We start from the raw sequence: 24,084 nt of genomic DNA, 5'->3' as shown, positions 1-24,084 counted from the left end.
CTCTTGAGCATCAGAGAGAGCAACTCCATAAGCACCCTGGTTATCACATGTCATTTAAATCACTTTACAATCATTCTGGCCCTGCTCTATTTTGCAGCAGCATTCAGTGACAGGGATGTTGTTATAGACTCATTCTGTGGCTCGGGCTGTGTTAGCCAGTAGTCCTCCCTCCTAATCCCACCTACTAGCCCTGATTGACAGAAGTGTTGCTAAGCATTTCAACATTATACAAAGTCAGTAGAGAATGGGGAAATAGGCTGTTCCATCTAAATAAACAAATGTTGACATGCTGTGGAAAAGCCAACGTATGTATTCAAATACTTATTTTTTTATTCATGCATTCATTTATATTTTATCATAATCTGACAGGTTTTGCCTTCCATAAATCTGTATTCTTCTGCACATTGGCAAAGACGCATTGCAAATGTATAATTCAAAATCTGTTATCATTAGTTATTGGTCTTGTAGGGGTATACTGTTTCTGTTATGAAAAGTTCAATGTTAATATGTACAACCACAACGTTACCTTCTGTAACGTATAGAATGCTACTCACATAACCTGTTAATATCCACCGAAAATTATTTCACTTCCTTTCCAAAACGTTACACAATCCTTTAATTTACCTTTGTACCACTATTAACGGTTTAATCACGGGAAGGTATCTACAGCTTTATATTCGTGACATGATCTAATTGCACAATGTCTGGGGTAAGGATTCCCGCGTCTTACCATTGATTCATCGATTTACTTCATTCAAAACCTGTCAGATTGTGATAACAAAAATAAATGAATGCATATATACTTCAGACATTTCAAATACACGTGTTACCAACAATGTGGCTGAAGAGCTATAGTTGGCAAAACTCAATATAGGCTAATTCATTTGTTATATAGCTACATACATAGTGTTTGTTAATAAAACAATGTTCAGCTGGCACTGTGGCACAATTTAAAATAATAATGGTATCAAACAATCCAGCTTCTATCCATAAACGTTAACCCAACAGGACAACTCTGAATACTAACACATGTGTTCACCGCGTGTTCAAGTAGCAACGTTAGCTAGCATGAGTGACACTAAGTTCAACAGCTAGCCAGCTTTGATAATTATATAGGCTTCGTTCATTTACGCATATGACGTAATATGTGTTGTGCACTCTCATACAGGTCTTTTGCATTTATATTGTTCGCGGATTATTATCCTTTAATAAGGACATCCAGAGCAGAGCAGTCTCCCACATACCGTTCTGATCCAACAACGGCACACTGAGAAATGTCACTAGAATGGTTGCGGTTTTTAAGCAGCCGGCACTTTCAAAATTATTAGTCCGGAAGCTTACTTAAGGTAGACCGAATATGATTTAGTTGCCTGGATGTCCTGGATTTTTCTTCTCTTTATAACTGAATAGATCCAAACTCAATCTGTAGCTTAATACCTGTCCATATGTAGAATATCCAAAGAGTATTGAATAACAAGTGGGACTCAGTTTAATGCCGCATGTGTAAATACTGGCTTTCACTTGTGAAACTATATTCAGACTGCGGTAAAAATGCATTTTGAAAAGGCAGCGATTGAGGGTGAAAATAAACCTGGCCACACAGGTGAAAATAAGAGAATTTCTTCGACTTTAAATGTCGACTAAACAATTTCGCGAAGTCTGGCTTTTAAGGTTGAAACAATTACCTAATTTTGTTAAAACAACTTTATTATTCCTGTTTTCCTGATGGGGTCGCTCCTCTTAGCCACAACGCCTATCTATCTGTACTGGTCTCTCGTGGTCGAACGAACTTCCTTCGGGGTCAGGACAGAAGAATCACCGGCTATCTTCCGACACAGACTGAAGACCTACCTCTTCACACTGCATCTTGGTTCCACCTCGATCCACGCCCCCTAACACCTGTTTCCTTGTATTAGCCTACTTGCTGCTCATTTTACATGTAGTATCGGCATGTCGCGATGTGTTGTGAATACTGTGATTTAGTGACTGCGACGTATAGTATTGTGTTTACCACATGGTTTACATTAGTGTCTAGGCTGTCTAGGTAATGGCAATGCAGCATTGTGCTAAGCATCAGGGCGCTTAACCGAAAGGTTGCTTGTTCGATGCCCCGCAGGGGTACTGCAGCTGTAGCCTAACCTTGGGCAAGGTAGGCTACCTAACCCGGAATAGTCTTAATAAATATAATACATGGAAAACACATAAAAAGTGTAAGCTATGCAAATCTGTATAAGATTGTCTGCTAAATTACAATAAGGTAATGTATTATTCTGGGAAGCGCCTACATTGTGTCGACAGAGCAAGGAAAGATAAAGGACCAATCGCAACTTATTGCTTCCCGTGGCTTCTTGGCGAGCTTTATCTCTCTTTATCTCTCACAACACACGGAAGAGAATGCCGATCAAGCTTCACATTTTTTCGGCAATGTTTTGCCCTTTCTGTCGATAGCTTCCCCTGCTTTGCATTTAGACCTAGCTTTTTGTTCGTAAAATGTATGGAATGTAATGTTAGCCTATGTTGTATGGATGTGGGATGTAGGCTACAGGCTCGGCGCCAGGAGAAAATACAGAAGGGTGCAATCCAAATCCACGGGTGTACAAAAAGTCATAAATACTATGTAGACATCGGGATATAAGGAGACAACTGGGGGTGCACCCCTAATATAGGCTAATTTCTGCAATGCAACACAAATCAACTGATTTTCAGACCATGCACATTTTCATTTCATTATTCTCCCATTCAGTGCTATCACTTTTTAAATATCACTATTGCATTTATCATTAAATGCAATAGTGATATTTAATCACTATAGTGATATTAAATCAACTGATTTTCAGACCATGCACATTTTCATTTCATTATTCTCCCATTCAGTGCTATCACTTTTTAAATATCACTATTGCATTTATCATTAGTTTTTGATAATTCTATTCCTGTTTTCTGCAGACAGATGAACAGCTAAAGTTAGCACATGTGCAAGAACTAACTATATCTTGATCTTACCCGGCTGCGAAATCCTTATCACCCATAGCTCTCGGAAACCTCTCAGTAATACTTCATAAACGTATGAAATGATTTAATTTTAAATGGAAAATGTACGTAAACTTACTTGTCATTTCAAATGTGCCGCCATGGTGCCGCAATTTGATTTGTTGTATACTTTCACTTCACTCAGCCAATCAGTGAATAGAGGTTATTTCAAATGTCAATAACTTGGCGGGCTGCGCTCAAGTAGCTACAAAACTGTTACTGGAGTTGTCGGTGGTAATTCCCAGACACAAGTTCCTTGATAAAAGGAAAGGAAGTAATGTAGCTATATAGACGAAAGGGATTAAAAATACACCCTGCGATTTACAGTGTGAAGGGGGTGGCGGAGTACACGGCAGTGTCTTAACTGTTAAGTCTGTAAACTGCATACAGCTCCAAGCATAGCCATAGCGTTTCAACTACTGAATCTGTATTGCAGAGCATGTCACATTTACTTTATGCTTCTCACGTGTGTCTCATATCTAAACATGCGTTTCACTACGTATTAGTTTTTTCACAATCATTTTCACACGTGTCTCAATACTATGTCCACTTTTTCAAAACACTTAACACATTCACCATATCACTAGATTATGTGAACTAAACTGTGTATACTTTTTGCATTGCTTTTATACAAAATGCATTCAATCACCACTTCTTCCAAAATTCATGAATACCTCTCTCAGTCAATGTTCACCATCAGCAAAATTCTGTACAACTACAGCAAATTTTGCAGACATTTAGATACTCTCTGTGGAATAGTTAACTTTCAGTTCAAACCCTAACAAAATTTAGATCACTGTAGATGGAAATATGCTGCATTTTGACAGACAAATGAAACTATATGCTTGAAATAAAACAGATTATGCTGATTTTAGCAGAAACTTTATTCAGTTTTTTTGTTTGCAGCCTTGTTACCATCTATACAAAAATCATATTTGCATTGAAATGTGCATGTATGATGGCAAAACATAGATGTAGTTATCGCTGAAGAGATTTTTTCCACTTTTACTGCTGTATATGTAAGTCATGGGCTATCAGTGAGAGAAAGTGGCCCAAGAATGCAACTACAGTAAATTTACCACACTCAATAGTGGTATCTTTGTGACAGGCAACATTACAGATCAAAAAGTTGTTCTTGGTGTCATGATAGCTGCTTGGCTTCAAATATTTATGGGGTGTGGGGGATTGTTGGGGGTGGAGTGGAGAGACAAAGTAGTGTTTCTGGGAGAGAGCATTTGCTATAGTTAAGTCACTTTTGGGTGAATTATGAAGTGTTTTCATGGTTGTAGTGCATTTTGCACAAAAGATTAACTGATGTGCTCATATGCATGGTTGTTAAGCACACTGTGTTAAGAGTTTTGAAAAAGTGGACATGGTATTGACCTAAGTGTGAAAATTGTTGTAAAAAACTGTAAGGTGTTTCATAGACATGCGTCAAGGAGAAGTTGGAGACTGATCCCAGAATTTAGTGTTCAAGATCTGGGAACATGCACACCATGTGTGGAGGATGCTTTGCCTGTGTTTTGGTGTGAGCTCTGAAGGGTGGAAGTGGGGCTCCTGGTAGCAGTTTTTGTGTACTGTAATGTATTGCTGAACATGGTTTGTGTGTGTGTGTGTTTGTGCAATGGCTTGGCATGAAGTGAATTGGGGTGTGTGTGGGAGTGTTTACCTGCGGGAGGGTGCTTGTATCTGAAGTCAGCATCCTGAACCTGCAGAGGGAAGTTTAAGGGGAGAGTGCGTTATTATGATGTGTCTCACAGTACATGAACGGTTGAAGTTTCCTGTGAAAAACACAATTGTTAGTAAAGTTGTTTTTTAATCTCCATGTATCTGTTCTTGTGTTAAGGTGGGCTGAGGGTGAGGTGATCCTGTAGAGGGTAAGGTGTGTGTGTGTTTGTGTGTGTGTGTGGGTGTGTGTGTGTGTGTTGGTGGGGGGAGGAGGGAATGAAGGTCTGGTTATTCCATAGGGAAAAGCTTTTCATGTACGAAGATGTTTTGATGTAAAATGCCCATTTGGGTAGGTACGTGATGATTGTCCTGAAAAGATCAACTCTTCGTGTGGGTTGAATGCTATTCCACAGACTCTTCAAGCAAGTACATATTGTTCACAGTTAAACCCTTTAATAACACTCTTGTGAGTGACCATCACTTCCAGCATGACCATACAAGTCCTGTAGCTTGTGTGCTTCTCTGTGTGTACAATAGGCTGTCCAGTTTCATACAGCTTATCTTAAAAGTGATCATGAGATCAGAGCAGTTGAATTTCAGAGCCCACAGGCATATATCAATGAGTGAACAGTTATGATATTGTATGGTAGAAGCAATGGGGAAATTTTTGTACAATCAGTTTGACACAATCTATGTGCATCTTTACAAGTTCTTCCTTTTGCCCTTTAAATATATCATTACTTATGTCAGAGACCAGAGGTTTTCCTGAATGGTCCCATATTTTGTATGACCACAGGGTAGCAGTAAACCACAAGAAGGCCTACCTCTCTAACTATTACTAGTGAATCAGAGTACAGAGAACATTTGAAGAGAAAAAACACTGATGTTAACACTGTACTTTCACTTCTGTTCATTGGGGTACATAGAAAAGGACCTCACCTGGACACCCAACACCACCACCGTAACGAAAAAAGCCCAGCAACATCTCCACTTCCTGTGGAGGCTGAAGAAGGCCAGCCTCCCTCCTCCCATTTTCACCACCTTCTACTGCGGGACCGTAGAGAGCATCCTCTGCAGCTGGATCACCGTCTGGTTGGGGAATTGCAACGTCGCTGACCACAAGTTCCTACAGCAGATAGTGAGGACAGCTGAAAGGATCATCAGGGTCCCTCTCCCAACCATGGAAGAGCTCTTCCACAATCACTGCATCCGGCATGCAACCTGCATCGCCACAGATCCCTCCCATGAACTGTTCACTAGGGATGTCATAAAATATTGATATATCGATTATTGATCGGCACGTTATTTTATCGATATGTTTTTGTATAGTTATTACTAAGTTACGTTGCTCACCTCTCTCGCCCCTACTTTTGTGCTGCTGGTGTATGTTTTGGTGTATGTAAACTAGGCTAGGCTAATGTAATGGTGGACAAAAATACTGGAGAGTTTTGGGGAAAGAGCAAACAAAGCAACATTTGGGCTCATTTCGGATTCTGGGTTGATGGAGCTGGCCAATACCTGGATAAAACAAAAACTGTGTGCAAAAGGCAGAATTGCCATTCTCCGGGAACACAACCAATCTAATATCACATATGAACAAATATCATTGCAAATGGCAGAGATGTACAGCGAAAGGCAGTACAAACTACAAATGCAAAAAATTTGATCAGCAGGAGGAAGTTACCAATTGATTCGCCACAGGCCAAAAAGCTAACAAATTGTGTAGCAAAATTTATAGTCAGAGATATGCAGCTACTTAACGTGGTAGAGAGTCCCTTTTTCCTAAACCTGTTGAGGGAAATGAAACTGGGGTTTAAGGTACCCTGTTGCTCACACTTCACCAACGTTGTGTTAAGAGGTACGCATGACGATATGAAGACTATGGTGCGTACGCAGCTTGAGAAACCGGAGGGCATTGCTCTTACTACCGACTCCTGGACCTCACGAGCTACTGATGACTATGTAATGGTTACTGCACATGTAATTGATTCAGCATTTGAGATGAACTCTTTTGTCCTGCAAACTTCTCCCCTTGGATGCAGTCACACAGCACAAAACCTGTGTGAAAGCCTTGCAAACATGGAGAGTAAGTGGGAAATTCTACTGTGTTCTACCCACAGCCTATGTATGTTACTGACAATGCTCAGAATATTACAAATGCCCTGCAGCTTCTTGGGTGACAACACATTGGCTGAACACGCTGAACCTTGCCATGAAAAGGGGAATGGCGGTCCGAACAGTGAGTAGAGTTTTGGGAGAGTGCAGGTGCAATGTTGGACATTTTAAACGCAGTGTCACAGCATCCAGGTCCCTCACTGACAAACAGGTCCTTCTACAGCTACCACAGCACCGACTGGTGCAAGACATTGAAACCAGATGGAATTATACTTATATGATGACCCGTATTGTTGAGCAGGACCCCACTATTTGTGCAGTTCTCATCGGTTCCGGAAGGGCAGATGACAGAGATCTCATCCCATCACGGAACTCGAGCTTGCTCAGATTAAAGACCTACTGCCTGTTCTCGAACCCTTTAAAGAGGCCATCGAGATACAGAGCTCAGAGACAAAGGTCACCTCTTTTCTACTTCTACCAATGCTGCAGGAGTTACGAGCAACATCAGCACCATGTGCTGGTGATTCGCCCATCCAGAGAGACTGTAAAGATGAAATAAACCGGGACTGCAGCACACGCTACCAAACAGAGACTGTCATTCAGTTTATGGAAATTGCCGTTTCCCTTGACCAACGTTTTAAAACACTCATTTTTTGACATGGACAATAAAGAAAATGTCTGAGAAACTTGAGGCCAAGCTCATGGATTTAGCGACTGAGACGGGGGCAGAAGTGGGTGAAACAAGCTCCGACCCACCACCACCCATAGTGATGGCAATCACTGCGATTGACTGACTGAGACTAGGCCTACAAGAATGTCCAGTTTCTTTGACATTTATGAGAATAGTAGAGCAGACAGCTAGCGAAACGCTACCTCAGTGTGCCTGCTACTAGTGTCCCCAGTGAGAGGGTGTTCTCTGTGGCTGGCAACATTGTCACTTCCCAGCGTTCACGTTTGGATCCAAGCACTTTGGACATGCTCATATGCCTCAATAAAAATACTGTTCATTAGGCTAGGCTTTGCATTGGCCATTGGGCCTAGTTCTATTAATTAGAATGCAATATCCAATGTTTTGCTAGCTGTTGTTTTGCTGTTAACATGAGACCAATTTTATGTGGGCCTATTTTCATAACGTTTATAACAGTCTTTTTTAGGGATGCACTGATTTTTCGGCCATTCATCGGTATCGGCCGATATTCGCCTTGTTGACTGCCATCGGCCTACCGGCAAATAAGATGACATTCACCGATGGCAGTGGCCGATGTTTATCTGTTGTGTTGCATCAATTTTGCGCTGGCTAAATGTTGTGTTGGTTATTTGCGGTCTGACTCGGACAACAGTAGTCTACCCAGCTGCAGATTCGGAGAAGATCCAATAGGTGGTACTATAATTAGCCTTAGTCACAGGGTGGGAGCAGGGTAACTCTTCAGTTAGCATCTATGGCAAAGTGGACCAAAAGTTTGACGTGTGTCTGTATCTACCTTTTGAAGAAATAAAACAAAAATGGCCAGATGGGTCAGCAAAGATCCCTAAAAGAATTCAAAAGAGATACAGTTGCTGAATTTAAAGTTATACCACTAATGAATGAATGACCTAGCGCACTTAACACTAGCTAACCGTCACTGCCAGACACTGCAACAGTTTTTTCCCTCAGGCAGTCAGGCTCCTCAACTCCTCGCTGCCCCCTCCTACCCTCCTGCGCCTGCACAAGAAAAGACCCACACCCCCGGAGCACAGCATGCCCCTGCCCACTCACCTGGACTGAGCACCCCAAATTTAAAATGCACACAGCCACTTTAAAAGGTGCAATCAGTTTGCAAATTTGCTTTGCTTGCTTTTTTTTTGCTTTGATGGGCTGACAATAAAATCTCTCTTGACTCTTGACTCTTAAGGAGGGAGTAGTCCGTATAATCGTTTTACCACAGGGTGGCAGTGTTTCACAGCACATTGCTTCGTTCACCTGACTGTTCCGCAATGGTTGCATAAAAATCATTTTTCCCCCTTCGTCATTATTTGTCTAGTTTATCAAGTCTAAGTGCGCCCAAGAACATTGTAATTCACCATGGCCACCTCGTCCATATGATATCATTGCGCCACACAGAATATGAGTAAATAATGACACAAAACAACATGTTTTTCTTACTTCTGCCTGAGTATACTACTGCCTGTAATACCCAAAATGGAAGTAATACTGTACATCCACATCAGTAAGAACTTAAAATGAAGTGTTTATTCAGGTATACCATGCAGGTAATAAACACACAAAGATCATTTCTTAGCAGCATCATAATGTATAATAATAATGAAATCCTGAAGTATGCTGTATGAGAATTCAGTGTAACAATGATTAGCATTCTGCAAACAGTTTCTCCCTTAAATGGCAGCCTTCAATGGACATGTCTTCAGACATTCAAAATCCCCTCACTACATTGCAGCAGCAGCAGCAGCAGTACACAATTGATGACACACTTACATTCTGCTACAGAGCATGACACCAATAACACACAAAGACACACAGTACAAACTACAGGCAGAGGCTGCATCCTCTTATTAGGTAATTGGGTTGATGGACAGATATTAACAATCAAATGAGAATCATTTGTTACTTTAAAGCTGAAATTAATAACAGGACATTTGGCACTAACACTTCATAGCTAGAGAGCAGGATCCGATTTCTATGTTATAACTCAATGTTAATGTGTTAGAATGTTAGTTCAATAGAGGCCCAAATCTCTTAGTGCACAAGCATATAGATGTGAGCATATAACATCACAGTGTGACTCAGTTCAATTTGGTGAAGGGGCAGGGTTTCTTTAAGAAATAAAACAAACACAAAGATACTCTATATTACAGAACAGACAAGCATTTGGATTTTGCTTTGCATTCTGGCCATGCCAGACAGTGAAGATCAGTGTAGACAGCTTTATGTACAGGTAAGGGACAGACCCATGTCCCTTGGAGTGCTCTCTTTATTCATAAATACCCTACCTTTTCTCCAAATAAAGGTACTAAATCAACACAGAAAGGCTTGCCAACAGGTCTTTGTTTTACATATGTATTTCCCTTATCTGCCTTTTCCACTTTATGCTCCATCTGTGCTTTATGTTTACTCAGTTTTACTAAAATGGCTGTATCTTTTCAAGAGCTGATCAACATATGCATAGACCTAATGCATAATGGTTATGCATTTTGTTTCAATTAAAAACAAATTTTTAAAAACTCTAATGGAAACATCTTTTTTGTTATTGTCATTTTGTAAAGTTAAAGCACTAACCTCACAATTGTTCCATGGCCTGTAGATTGAACAATATGTTGTTCTTTTTTGTGGTATATGTGGGAGTGATGTTGTCTATGTTCTTGGTCATGCACAAGACACACATCTCAGTGATCTACATTTTGGGTTCACATGGCACAATTCACTGACTATCCATGGAGACAGGGAAGTTAGTTACCAGAATATTTTATTTTGATTACAACAGTTACAGTTACAGTTAGATCATAATTATTAAGGATAGTTACTAGTTCCATGAATCTCCTGACAATAGTGTGTTGGGCCACATATACTGTTTCCTTGCAAAGAAATCTAGAGACCTTTAATGATGCTGTAATGCTGCCAGTGGTGTTTCAGAATGGGGTTCAATATGAATAGCAGTTAGAAGTCCAGCTACAAAATACAATTCAATTGTTGTACACCAATCAGTTATAGGGAGTGATAAACTCATTCTGATGTGTACTTGCATCAAGTACAAGCCCACCTGTAGCAGTAGTTTTTCACATTTATGCTACTTGAGTAGAATTGTGTTTTATTATATTAGTGGGTAGATTAGCATTTGTTTAATTTGTTTAATCGTTGCTCCGTTGGTGCAGTAAAAAAAACTTTTACTTTATCTTAGAAAATAAAGGTAAAGGCGTTATGGTACATGGCTTGCGGTCGTGCTTTTGTTACGAGTAGTCTGCTGCATGCAATTTTTTTTTCTTTGTGAGGACCAACACCGTCGCTTAATCAGCGCGATGTGCGCCTCGTCTCTCCACCAAACCCACAGACTTCTAAAATTAAGGTCCGCTTAAGCGACCTCGTAATTTCCCACCCGGGTCCGACACATACACCCTAGAAGCAGCCAACCGCTCTGTTTCTGTACTGAGGCAACCGCTGCGCTACCCGTGCGCAGGACGTTGTCTGTTTTCACCAGTCACAAGCGAGATGTCTTTGAAATGAGATGTTACAATTGCTGGGGAAACGTTTCACATTGGAAATTAAAGCCACGAGAGCGTTTAGGCAGCCACCCTATCCAAGGGTGATTTATAAACGCTTATATGTCCAACCGAATATTTTCCCAGGGTTTTATTTTTGCATGGAACTAACCCCCCGGTCATGACTGAAGAGACTCGGGACGCGTGAACAGTCCGATACTGTTGTTCCCCGAATTAACCAGTTTTACAACAGATTTTCCGTTTTATTTCATTTTTTAAAGACAGAGCAAAGCTACTTTAACACAATTCCTCGGTTTTTTTTTGTTATTTATTGTTTGTTGAGGTCTTCGAATCATACTTCAAAACATTAAGATCAAACATTAACATGCTTTTAAAATGCTCCTGATTTTGAAACGACAAACCTAAAGCATTTCATAAGATTTTTTGCAGCATTAGTCCTGTAGAAATGCTCCAAATCTTGATAGAAAAAGCTTCCATTGTAGCCATTGGACCGCATTTCCGAGACCGGGCTTTGACCGGGGTTTTATGTGAAAACTGGGTCAACACCCACCAACACTGGGTGAACACATATACACTTACGCTAGTCAATGAGCTTGTTTTTATATCTGTGCCTTGAGATTTAACATGCCCTATCAAGCAAACACCATGCTTGGCCCAATTTATCATGCAACAAAGTAGGATTCCAAATAATTTCTTTTTCACATTTATGCAGGCATGTGGATAAAGGTAAATTATACTGATCAATGCATGGTATTCTGCAATGCTAGTTCTATGATTATATTACATGGATGACATTGCTTGTTGTCAGTAGAACATCTTAGAAACTAATTTAAAAACCTAATCACTATTGTGGTAAGCAGCAGGATGGTGCAAGGAACCTAATTAGAGAAATTAATTCATTACTTCCATACACATTTCTGTTGCACTCAAACTCAAATCAGATGTTCAATTTGAATTATCATATTTTGCTACATATTCCTATATTCAAATTGTTGATACATACGTTTTTACCTTTACAACATACCTGCTGACCTCCCTCTTCCTTAAATTGTTCTCTTTTATGTGGTTCAGATTTCTGTTTCTGTGAAAAGGGGTGAAACATGTAAGCTATCTAGCCGCTTTACGTGGGTGTAGTGCTGTTGTTAATTGGGTTTGCTTGTATGCAACATGTCTTCTGTATTCTGCCTGCCGTATTATGCATCTTGTTAATATTGTTTTTTACTTGCATTCATCCAGAGGACCATTTTCATGAATTATCTGAAGTCTGGACAGTTCAATAAAGACATTAAACTGCATACTGTGCTTTTCTGTTAGTGTGGTGTTCAGCAACTACTTTACATTTACATTTATTCATGTGGCTGACACTCTTATCCAGACTTACAGTGACTTACAAAAACTGCATTCAATAGGGTGAGGCATGTAGCTGTATAGATACTGAATCATTGCCATACTTACAATGTAGAGCTAATGTTGGTGACAATAAATGTTTTCACAATGCACACAAACATATACAACTTTTGCCATTTTCAGCTACCAAGCTTGTACTACCACAATCTTTAGTTGCTGTAGGTTTCACCATGAAGCTTTTTGCCGCCACAAACGTTTCTCCTGCAACCACACTTTTGTTTTGAATCTTTATAAAAGGCTTTTACCACAATGGTGGGAGGGGGAAGGGTCGGAATTTGGGGGGACCAAGATGTTGTTTGAATAGATGTTTTGTCAGTGTGACCGCAGTGGACCAGGACCCCACTGCCCTGACTGCCATAGGGAGCTTATTCCACCACTTTGAGGCCAGAGCATAGAAGGGACATGAACATAATGAGCAACCCTTCCAGGAAGGAATGAGTAGATGACCAGAGGTAGCAGAGCAGTTATCTGGCATGGGTGTGGGGTCTGTTGATAGGTTGTAAGCCAAGCTGGTGTGCAAACTGTATGCAGCAGCTACATGCAATGGAAACGTACAAGACAACATCAACACCTTATATTGTCCTCTGCAGTCCAAAATCTGTCAGACTATCAAATCACATGCTTATTATCACTACTGAATACAAGTACAATGCACAGCACCGTGAAAATAATTTGTGACATAAATAACTTCATGTTTCTTGGTTAATCATTTGAAGACATCAGAATGACAATGATAATACTGTGCCCTTGGCGATCCTTCATTACCTCCACCCCCACCCACCCCCCCTTTGTTGATCACAAAATGGAGGTGGGTTTGTGTAGGTGTTTTGCTTTTGGTTGCGCAGTCCATTCCAACAGTGCCCGCAGAATTCTTCTGATATACCTGTGTACTGTATGTATGACCACAGAATGTTCCACCTTACATGAAAACCCCTCACCCAAGTTTGCCGTTGTTTGCGACAAAGCTAAAACCACCTGAACTAACTACCCTGCAACTTTCACTACACAACACTCTAAAAAGGCACATGGAAACCAAGAATGACATGCATCAATGTGTAAAGAAAATCAGTTCATCACTTTATTTTGTTATAAAAAGTAAAAAATGTACAAAACAAACAAATACAACACAAAGAAATGTCTTGTCTTTCACAAACTTGCAAAAAAATTTGATCAAAATCAAACACGTTTAAAAACTGAGAAATCCAGAGTTTATGAGCAAAATGAAATTTGATTTTAAAACTGACATCAAAAGAAGAAAAGCATGCTTTGTTCGTTAACAAAAGAAGAATGGCTTTAGAATATAATCATTACAATGGTCACATGGCACAGGTGTGTGAAAAGATGTCCAAGTTGTCTGAGAAAAAAACATCTGGTGGTTCCATTAAACATCTTGATACAAAGATATCATGGCAAGATCCATTAAATTAAAAGCTGCTCATTTTCTGATTACCTTTGCTTTGCTCAAATTCTCCACAGTCAGAAGATTCTGATAATGCCCACAGCATGTTAGCTGCTGCTGAGATAAACTGCACAGGTCTGGGTCACATACACTGGCTCAATGAGGGGCGTTGGTGATGGTTCCTCTTCTGTGATTAAATAAATAAAATAGCTTATTTTAGTACTATGATTACTTCAACTTTAAGTCAATAAAATAGATTGCATATACTATGTCTGTCAGAAGTAGTGGAGATTGATAATAATTACCTTGGTTTGTTTCTCTTTTAACTGTGTTACTTTGTTTCCTCTTGTAGAGACACGCCAGTGCTCCAATGAGCAATAAGGTTAACAACACAGCACACAAGACTGGAACCCATCTACTACCTGCGACACAAAGTCGATAATTACAGACCTGTTCAAATGCAATGTTTCAGTCATGGACTCTTAGCTAGCTTTGGATTATTTTTGAATCAAATACATTCATTTATTTATGCTTCTGAGAGGAATCCCGTAATATTCAGATTTAGGTCGATTGCTTGATGCAATAATAGGCCTCTTCCTTTTCTATGCTTCTTCCCTTTTATGCAATGCTATTTTGGAATCACCAATTGCACATTAAGCTTGTCTCACTATATGACCTCTGCACTCCTAGAGCATCACTGAAGTGAGACAAATGCAATCCTTTGATGCACTTGTACGCAGCCAATGGTGATTTTTGCACTACAAGTCAAACAGCACACTACAACAAGGTGGGTGCTCATTGGGGGTAGGTGCTCTTCCACTTACATTATCTGAGCAACTCACAGGTCTGATTAATCCATTTTGTTAGGACCAAGGTAGGAAGTTAAATTTCCAGCTGATTCAGATGCACAATAAATCATTCTATAAATCTGCTCCCTTGAAGGACTGATGTTTTGCAACAAACACAACTTTTGGTGCCTTAGATTCCATTTTGCAATTAGAGTGGATTGCAATACCTTGATAATCCAGTGTGTTAAATAAAATCCAACAGATTTTTAGACATTTCAACAATATAAAATGTCACTGAAATGACTCTAGCCACACGCAATCTGTTGGAATCCTGGACGTATAAAACTGCCTTTTCCGGTTTGTCATCTGCATCACACTCTCTAAACTCCAAATAACTTTTGTAAAACTCACCACTTAAATGTCGATTATAATAAGTAATTACACAAAAAGTTGGAATGATACCCCCCACCCCCAATGTGGCACGCCACACACACACACACACACACACACACACACACACACAGAGTAGATGTCTGACTTTACCTTTTGGTCCTTGGATGGAGCACACTCCCAGGTCTATTGAATCACTGGTGGCTCTGCTGATGGGGTTCTGGGCCGTACATGTGATTGTTTTGGACTCAGATGGCGGTGAGGAGTGTAGCTTCATAGTTTGGCCAATATGCACACAGCTGCCATTGCCACAAGAAGGCAGTGTGTCCCAGCTGTATGTCACATTGCTCCCCTGGTTGCTGGAGCAGCTCAGACGGATGTTTTTCTTCAGACACTCAACTGTGATATTGGGTTTAGTAATTGGATCTGCAGTGGAAACACAAGAAACGTATTCTGTAGAAAACATGAATTTAATCATGTGCAGTCTTGGTTCTAACCTTGGCTCTTGTAGTATGTTACACACTAAAGTACTACAGTGCAATACACTTGTAAGAAATATACTTGTAAGAAAAAACATGAACGCATCAATCCATAGAACATTTACACCACCCTGGTGAGTTTTTGGAATTGATTTTGGACTAATCTGTTCTCTTCAACTGTTACAGCCATCAACAATTAATTCTCCATGACAACTAGATACATGGTATACCACAATGAATAATACACTGTGAATAGAATGAATTGTGGGTACAGGGACATTCAAACAACAGTAAACCTGCTGTCTGTATACTTACCAAAAACCTGCAGGTGAAAGCTTGATTCTTCTGGTGATTTGCCTACTGATCTGTAATCTATTTTCATCTGATAGTGGCCTGAGTCTGACAGCTGTACATTGTTCAGCAACATTGAGCCATTTTCCTGAATGTCAATGCGGTGTTCGTATTGGTCATGTAAATCTGGCACTTTTATTCGAGAGGACCACAAAACTACAGCGATGGATTTAAATATCAGGTGAACTGTGAAACTGTGGTCCCCCTCAGGTGAGAGAGGAAACAGGACGCTCTCCCCCACTGTCACATTGGTGATGGAACCAGCAGCTGCCACTGCCAGCCCCTCACTCCCCCCACACAGGAACCCTGGGACACACAGAGATGGGGGTTATACACACTGGAACACAGCACAGAGATGGGGGTTATACACACTGGGACACAGCACAGAGATGGGGGTTATACACACTGGAACACAGGACAGAGATGGGGGTTATACACACTGAAACACAGCGCAGAGATGGGGGTTATACACACTGAAACACAGCACAGAGATGGGGGTTATACACACTGGAACAGCACAGAGATGGGGGTTATACACACTGGAACACAGCATAGAGATGGGGGTTATACACACTGGAACACAGCACAGAGATGGGGGTTATACACACTGGAACACAGCACAGAGATGGGGGTTATACACACTAACTAAATCACAGACACAGGGGTTACTGACCCTGAAACACATACTGTCTGGGCAGGGGGTATCTATCTATTCAAGTCTTCAAACTAGAACCACATGCACAAAGTGTTATTATCATAAATTATTATTTTTCAACTGTAGTTTTCAAACTGTAAATAAATGCACTCATATAATGAATTGTACCACAAAATGATAGTGAATATACTTAAATATAAAAATTACCAATTAAATGAAGAAGTGTGTTTACAGCAGGAACCCATCTTGATATTTTGAGACATTTGCTTTGATTATTCATTCTCAGTGACTGTAAAAACCATCCTGTAAGAGAGATACAGTAAGATGCAGATCCACAGCCACCTCCTCCACTCTGATTCTTAAAGAAATGGAATTAACATGGGTTATGTGACATCACACCTAGTTATATAGGAGTTTACATTTCAGCATATGTTAACAGAGACAACAGAAGAAAAATATAGAATATGTCTCAACATTTGCTCTGTACTACTACGTCTATATATCAGTCATTTTTCCTTTCATCTATGCAGTCCTATGTTTACGCATTGTAACATATACAAAAATGCACTTTATCTTTAAAACATACTAACTTAAAATTGTAATATGACCATTTAGCAAATATTAAAGTATGGGCAGAGTAATTCTATGTCAACAGAGAAATGCTCAGCATTTTGCTGTTTTTGCTTACAATCGAATATCTTCATTAAAAACACGTTAAATCAGAACTTAAATCCATTTCTTTCTTCACATTTGTGTGAAATGGCTTTGAAGACGATGAAGTATATTTAAAATATTGCATACTTTCATCACTCCTTGCTATCATATATTTGAAATAATCATGCAACTAATACATTGTGAACAGACCTCTTGAAGGTATATAACACATTAAAGAAACGTTAAAGTGTACCCTCTTTTCCTACAACGATTTTGATACTGTACAGTACAGCTCTGACAACGCGATAAGACAATGAATGAAAGTAGTTTGACGCTGAACAGAACGGTGCATGCGTCTGTATCTGAGTGTGGGCAACAGAAGCGGGCAGGACAACTGAAAATTCCATAAAGAATTCCCCTCCCACTGTGCTCTGAAATTAAATATATCTGCTTACTCGTACTTTGGAACGAAGCATGACAGCAGTTTTAAATGAAAAGAGGAAAAATACTTACATATGAAAATGTTGCACTTCAAAATTTAAAATTTCCGCCCTGCACTTTCGGTTTTCCGTTCACCCAATCTGGCTTGCCCACCTTATCACGTAACACTGTTTGAAAAGAGGGGCGGGAGAGTTAGGTGCACATTTGTTGGCACAATACTGTAGGTCGACAGGAACAGTCCTGGAAAACCTGTTCTGTTGGAACTTTGCCATGTAACCTACACAGACCGCATATAAACGCTCTTTCCCAAAAGATTCAACAGCCTAGGCTACAGCCGAGTGGCTCTGCCATACCGTCCTGTTCTCTTACCAAAAGTCGTTTTCGTAGAGTCATTGTTGATGGAACAGTAATGACAATTTGTTTTATCCTCCTAAGGTCCATTGTGAAAAAGGAAGACAATAGATAACCGTAATTACATATAAACACATCCAACCTTGAGTACAGTACATACAACATACGTCAAGCACCAGAGGAAGTAAAATTATATGTATCAATTCAGTTCAGAACAAAATTTACATTGATGAAAAACTTAATTACTTCAAATTCTTGATTTGGCACTTTGTAGCGCTAAATAAGCGTAAACAAATAATTGGTTTTATAAATCTAAAAGGAAAATATTACGCTACATGAATGGTGTTTTACAAAAGTCTCACATGGGTCCTGGAACTAATGCAACAATTCTCATATATTCCCACTTCTGCAAAGAATAAATGCACTAACCTCACATCTTCGTGGCCTTGCTTCAACTGGGTCACACAGTGACCAGAGTGAGCACAATCAAAGCAGTGTGCAGCTTTATACGCCGCTGTGCGGTTTTTGCGAGGAAAGTTTTTTTTGTTGGTTTTTTTTCCCCTGGTGTTAGCTCTTTTGGTCAGTCAGCCAGTTTTACAAAATGGAAGTAATACTGCACATGGGAAACTGGAAATGTGAATTTAGATGGATCAAAAATAGTTTATTCCTATATATTAAGTAAACAAATAGAGAAATTATTGCTTTTCATTTTTGACTTACCACGTGCACCGCACTTTAATACAGTACAATGTAATGCAATAATACGGGCATGTGCAATGATCAGATACGTGTGCAACAGAGATTTTTATGGTTACAGCTATGGAGTGCATTATATACCACAACCCCAGACTTTTACATACTCTGCTGACTGTTCCTGTCAATGCATGTATTATTTATTTTCCATATACTCCTCATATTTTATATATTCACACATTTTGTATATATTCTTGTTGTTTTTAAATTCTTTCTATATGTTTTCATGGTACTGACACGGGGTAGCAACTGTAATTTCGTTGTCTAGACCAATGACAATAAAGCTCTATCTTAGTCAAAAGTGGAATTTTCACTGCTGAGGTATTTTCACTGACACCACACGGTGGCAGTAGAAAACCTGGTGATACACCTGGTGTATCTACCAAAAGGAATCTTTCAGAGAAATTAAGACAATGTAATTTGTTATAGACACAGCTCTTTATTTTCTGTGAGTTAATAATCCCATAGTTAAACATTGTTACGTTAGCATTCGTTTTTCAGTTTTTAAACTACAAATTTAAAGAAGTGTATTGTCACATAGAAAACTCAATAAGTAATCATATGAACATGTATCTTCTTGCACTGTACCAAATAACATGCACATTTTGTCCCTGAAAGAAAAGATTTGGTGATTTATCAGATTTATTCAATCTTAAATAGTTAAAAAATATACATATTTTCTTTCAACGAACCATGTTAAAATCTCCATTTACTAGGTGTCTGACCATTGTATTTGGGATTTCCTTGTCGCAGCCTTGCTGTCTGGATGTGAGCATCAGCTGATCAAAAGTGCCACTTATGAGTTCAGTCAGGTAGGTAGAGCAGGGAAAGATGGAAAGCATGCAGAGCAGAGGGTCCCCAGGAGCAGGATTGAGAATCAGTGGTGTAGGTGATGATTCCTCTTCTGTGTTCAGTGATTTAGTTTGAGCTAAAATAATAAACATTTCATAAATTAGTATTATTTTTTGTTCAACTTGCAAAAAAAAAAGATTCCACATAATGTGTCTGTAAGTTGTAATGGGGTGATAATTACCCTGATGTGTTTCCCTTTTTCCACTTGTATAGACATATCAGTGCTCCAATGAGCAATAACACGGCACACAGGATTGCAATCCATCTACCACCTGAGGGACAAATCATGGGTCAGTCACAGCCCTGTTCATGCCCTGTACATCACTGACTTTTCTGTTAGCCTTTGGATTATTGTTTCATTAAAATAATTAATTTCTTTGGAATAAATATTACCTTCTTTTTGATGTTTGGGAGATACTATATCTTCACATTTACTGTTGCTAATTGCAACAACAGAACTTATTTAGTGAGGGGAGAATTTTGAATTGATATTTGACGTTTTTCTCATCTTTTTATTTCTGAGTGAGGCCACGGTTGCCTCTTCTCTCCTGTTCGTCCTACCTCCTACCTTTGTCATCTTTCATTGATTCTGTTTGTGAGATTCTCAAGATCATGATTGGGATCAGAAGCTGATCCAGATCTAAATCTATTAGTTATATTATAAACATTATAATAACAAATACTAGTAACATTACAATTAAATATACAATACAGTGGTACATATATCTCACCAAAAAAACTAATATTTCCCACCCCTGAGTGAAACATACAACTGTGGTACGATTTCTGAAGACTGCAATTACCTGGTATTGCAAGAATTTATCATTTCTTAACATATACAGTTTACCAGTAATTACAGTGTATCTCCCTTCCCTAGCAGGTATCTGACTTCACCTTTTGGTCCTTGGACTGGGCACACTGCCAGGTCCACAGGGTCACTGGTGGCTCTACTGACAGGATTCATGGCCGTACACCTGTATGTTATGGACTCAGATGGAAGTGGGGAGTAAAACTCCATTATTTGGCCCAGAAACACACAGGTGTCATTCCCAAAAGGGGACAGTGTTTCCCAGCTGTAGGTCACTTCACTGCCCTGACTGCTGAAGCAGCTCAGACTGATGTTCTTCCCCAGACACTCAACTGTGATGGTGGGACTAGATACAGGCTCTGCAATGGAAATGAAGGAAAAAATATATGTTATACATTTGCGAGAAACCTGTATGTAAATGGACATAAACAACCAGACCCCATGTAGTGTCATACATTACATGTAAATAATGTACAAATTACTAGGGCTGGACCCGAATATTCGACTATTTGTTCGTTGGGTAGGTATTTGGTTTTCAATTTTTGAATTCGGATATTCGTTTTTGTTTTTTTTTTTTTGTTAAATGTAGGCATACATTTTGTCAGCACATTCTTGGACTGTATTTATACTTTTTAATTGCACTGTTAAAATGTGGAAATATATAGCCTACCATCTCAGCTTGGGCACCTGACATCCCTCTCACTCACAAGAGTGAACGTCATGGTGATGGGAAATAAAAAGTATCCGGCGATCGCCGAGTTCGTGCTTTGGGACTGAACGGAGGGCGTAATGGTTTTGACCAACCGTTCTGTGAAATAGGACGTTAGGCCTGTGATTTGGACGTTGTGCGAACACCATACTATATACAGTATATGGTAGGCTGTACTAGGTACCATTATACGTCTGGCAGCGCAGTCGCTTTATTTCCACGAGACATGAGATACACGTGTTGCGTGCGGGAAGAGTTGCCTTCACTACGTCCAGTTACGACCGCTACGTCCTGCGATCGGGTTTTTAAACTTTATTATAACCTTATGGGACTACGGACGTATATGCGAACGGACGTTGCCCGAATGGACGTTAAGCGGCGCGTGACTGTACAAACAACAATACTGTAGAATAACAGAATCCTTAAAGAATTAATGCCTTTAATTAAACTGAAAGACACATGTTGCAGTGCTATGCCGTCCATCTCAGCCGAGAACGGAGAAATGTCTGGCTGAGTCCTTCCCGAATCATGCTCAGCACCGCCCCCCCCCCCCCCAGCCAAAGCTTCGAATATTCGTTGTTGATTACTACCAAAGCTCCGGAGCCAAAAAAAATGGTATTCGGGACAGCCCTACAAATTACATGCATTCCAACATAAATAATATGTAGCATGTGTTTCAAAATATAGTTATTTGATACTGCCAAAGATTTATACATTAAAACACTGCTAAATGTATCCACAGTTACTCTATCAATCGTCAGTGACAATCGTCAACCAATCCTTTGAGTGCATTCTTGCAGTCATAATTTGAAAATTTAAGGTCACATTCCATCCACTAGTAATAAAATTCTGTGTTTTCTCTAACAACTGAATACAATATTTTACACTTACGTGCACTGTAGCTAAAGGTACCAACAAATAGAAGACCAGCCTTCTGCATACTCACCAAAAACCTGTAGGTGAAAATCTGAGTATGTTGGTGGAATAAAGTCTCCTGAGGTGTACTGTATTTGAATCTGATAAAGGCCAGAATCTGACAGCCGCACTGTGTTCAGCCATATTGAGCCATTATCAGGTATGTGCACTCTATCCTTATATTGGCTGTGAATGAAAGAGTCTTTTGTTTCAGAATATATTGTAACTATAGGCATGGATCTAAAAATCAGCTCGACTCTGTAGTTGTGGTTCCCCTTAGGTGAGACAGGAAACAGGACGCTCTCCCCCACTGTCACACTGGTGATGGAACCAGCAGCTGCCACTGCCAGCCCCTCACTCCCCCCACACAGGAACCCTGGAACACACAGAGATGGGGGTTATACACACTGGAACAGCACAGAGATGGGGGTTATACACACTGGAACAGCACAGAGATGGGGGTTATACACACTGGAACAGCACAGAGATGGGGGGTTATAAACACTGGAACACAGCACAGAGATGGGGGTTATACACACTGGAACACAGCATAAAGATGGGGGTTATACACACTGGAACACAGCATAAAGATGGGGGTTAATGACTCAGGTACATTGGATATTGGTTGGATGGGGAAGTATCTACTCAGCTCTTCAAACTAGACCCACATGTATACAGTTGATTTTGAACTGTAGTTTTCAAACTTTTAGCTAGAATAAATGCACTCATATAATAAAATTCATTACATAACAATAGTGAATATACTTAAATATAAAAATTACCAATTAAATGAAGAAGTGTGTTTACAGCAGGAACCATCTTGATATTTTGAGACATTTGCTTTGATTATTCATTCTCAGTGACTGTAAAAACCATCCTGTAAGAGAGATACAGTAAGATGCAGATCCACAGCCACCTCCTCCACTCTTTCAGATTCTTAAGGACATGGAGTTAACATGAATTATGTGACGTCACACATCATTTATATAGCAGCTCATTCATATCTCAGTATCTGTTAACAAAGACAACAGAGGAAAGAACATAGGATATGTTTGAACGTTGGCTGCATATTACTAAGTCTGTATGTCAATCATTTCTCCTTTCATTTATGCAGTCTTCCTTTTACTAGATACCCCGCTGAATTCTCCCAGATCACATTCACGAACAAATTGGTTCATATAGGTGTAGAGTATTGTATTGTATTGACGCCTAGTGAGCATTTTGTTTTGGAGACCTACGCCGAGAGGGTCGTGCAACATAAGAGACCATCTACAACCGTGCAGCTACACTAATGGATAGGCTAATTGTCTTCGCTCACCAGCCCCAGTTTAAAAATCTAAAAAGAAAACATCACGCCACATGCGAATTGTTTTATTTTAAACTTGAATTTTACTACATTTGCAAAAGCCATCATCCAACATGGGTCCTGGAACTAAAGCAATAATAATCATATAGGCCTAATTTGTTCCCACTTCTACAAAGAATAAATGCACTAACCTCTTCTCGGTCTTGCTGCAACTGGGTCACACACTGATCAGGGTGAGCACAGTCAAAGCTGTTCAACCTTTAAATGCAGTGCATGCAAGGGAAGTTAATTTGCAGAAGTTTTTTGCTGTTTTGTTTAGTCTCTTTTTCACAGAATGAAAGTAATACTGCACATGATTAACTGGCAACTGTCAGCAAAATTGTGTTAGATGCTAAGAAGCAAAACTAGCATGTGTTGATAAAAGGACAAGCCAGACGGTTACACTGTCTCTGTATGTTCGGGCGTGCAATGATCACGTAAGGCGTCTTGAAGCATGAACATGCTGTGCTTCTGCAGTACAAGTTGGCAGTTTGGTGAGAACACGATTATTTCTTATTAAAACAGCAACTGGTATGATGCAGGACGATTTGTTTGTGTGGTCGTTCATGGCAGGTGCGTTTAATCTGTGGAAATGCACTACTGGTGTTTATAAACAGAACTCACTACTGAGCCAAGAGAACTATAAAAGTAAAACGTGCAGTATGTGAGTGATCACTGAGGCCTACTTTTCTGCCCTCAAACTGACCTCAGCTAGTTCCTTGTCTTGTCTTCGGGGTTGTTGTCATGCACGAGGTGCAGTGC

The sequence above is a fragment of the Megalops cyprinoides genome, chromosome 20, assembly GCF_013368585.1.
Source record: "Megalops cyprinoides isolate fMegCyp1 chromosome 20, fMegCyp1.pri, whole genome shotgun sequence".
NCBI lineage: Eukaryota > Metazoa > Chordata > Actinopteri > Elopiformes > Megalopidae > Megalops > Megalops cyprinoides.
Note: the sequence above shows the minus strand (reverse complement) of the source record.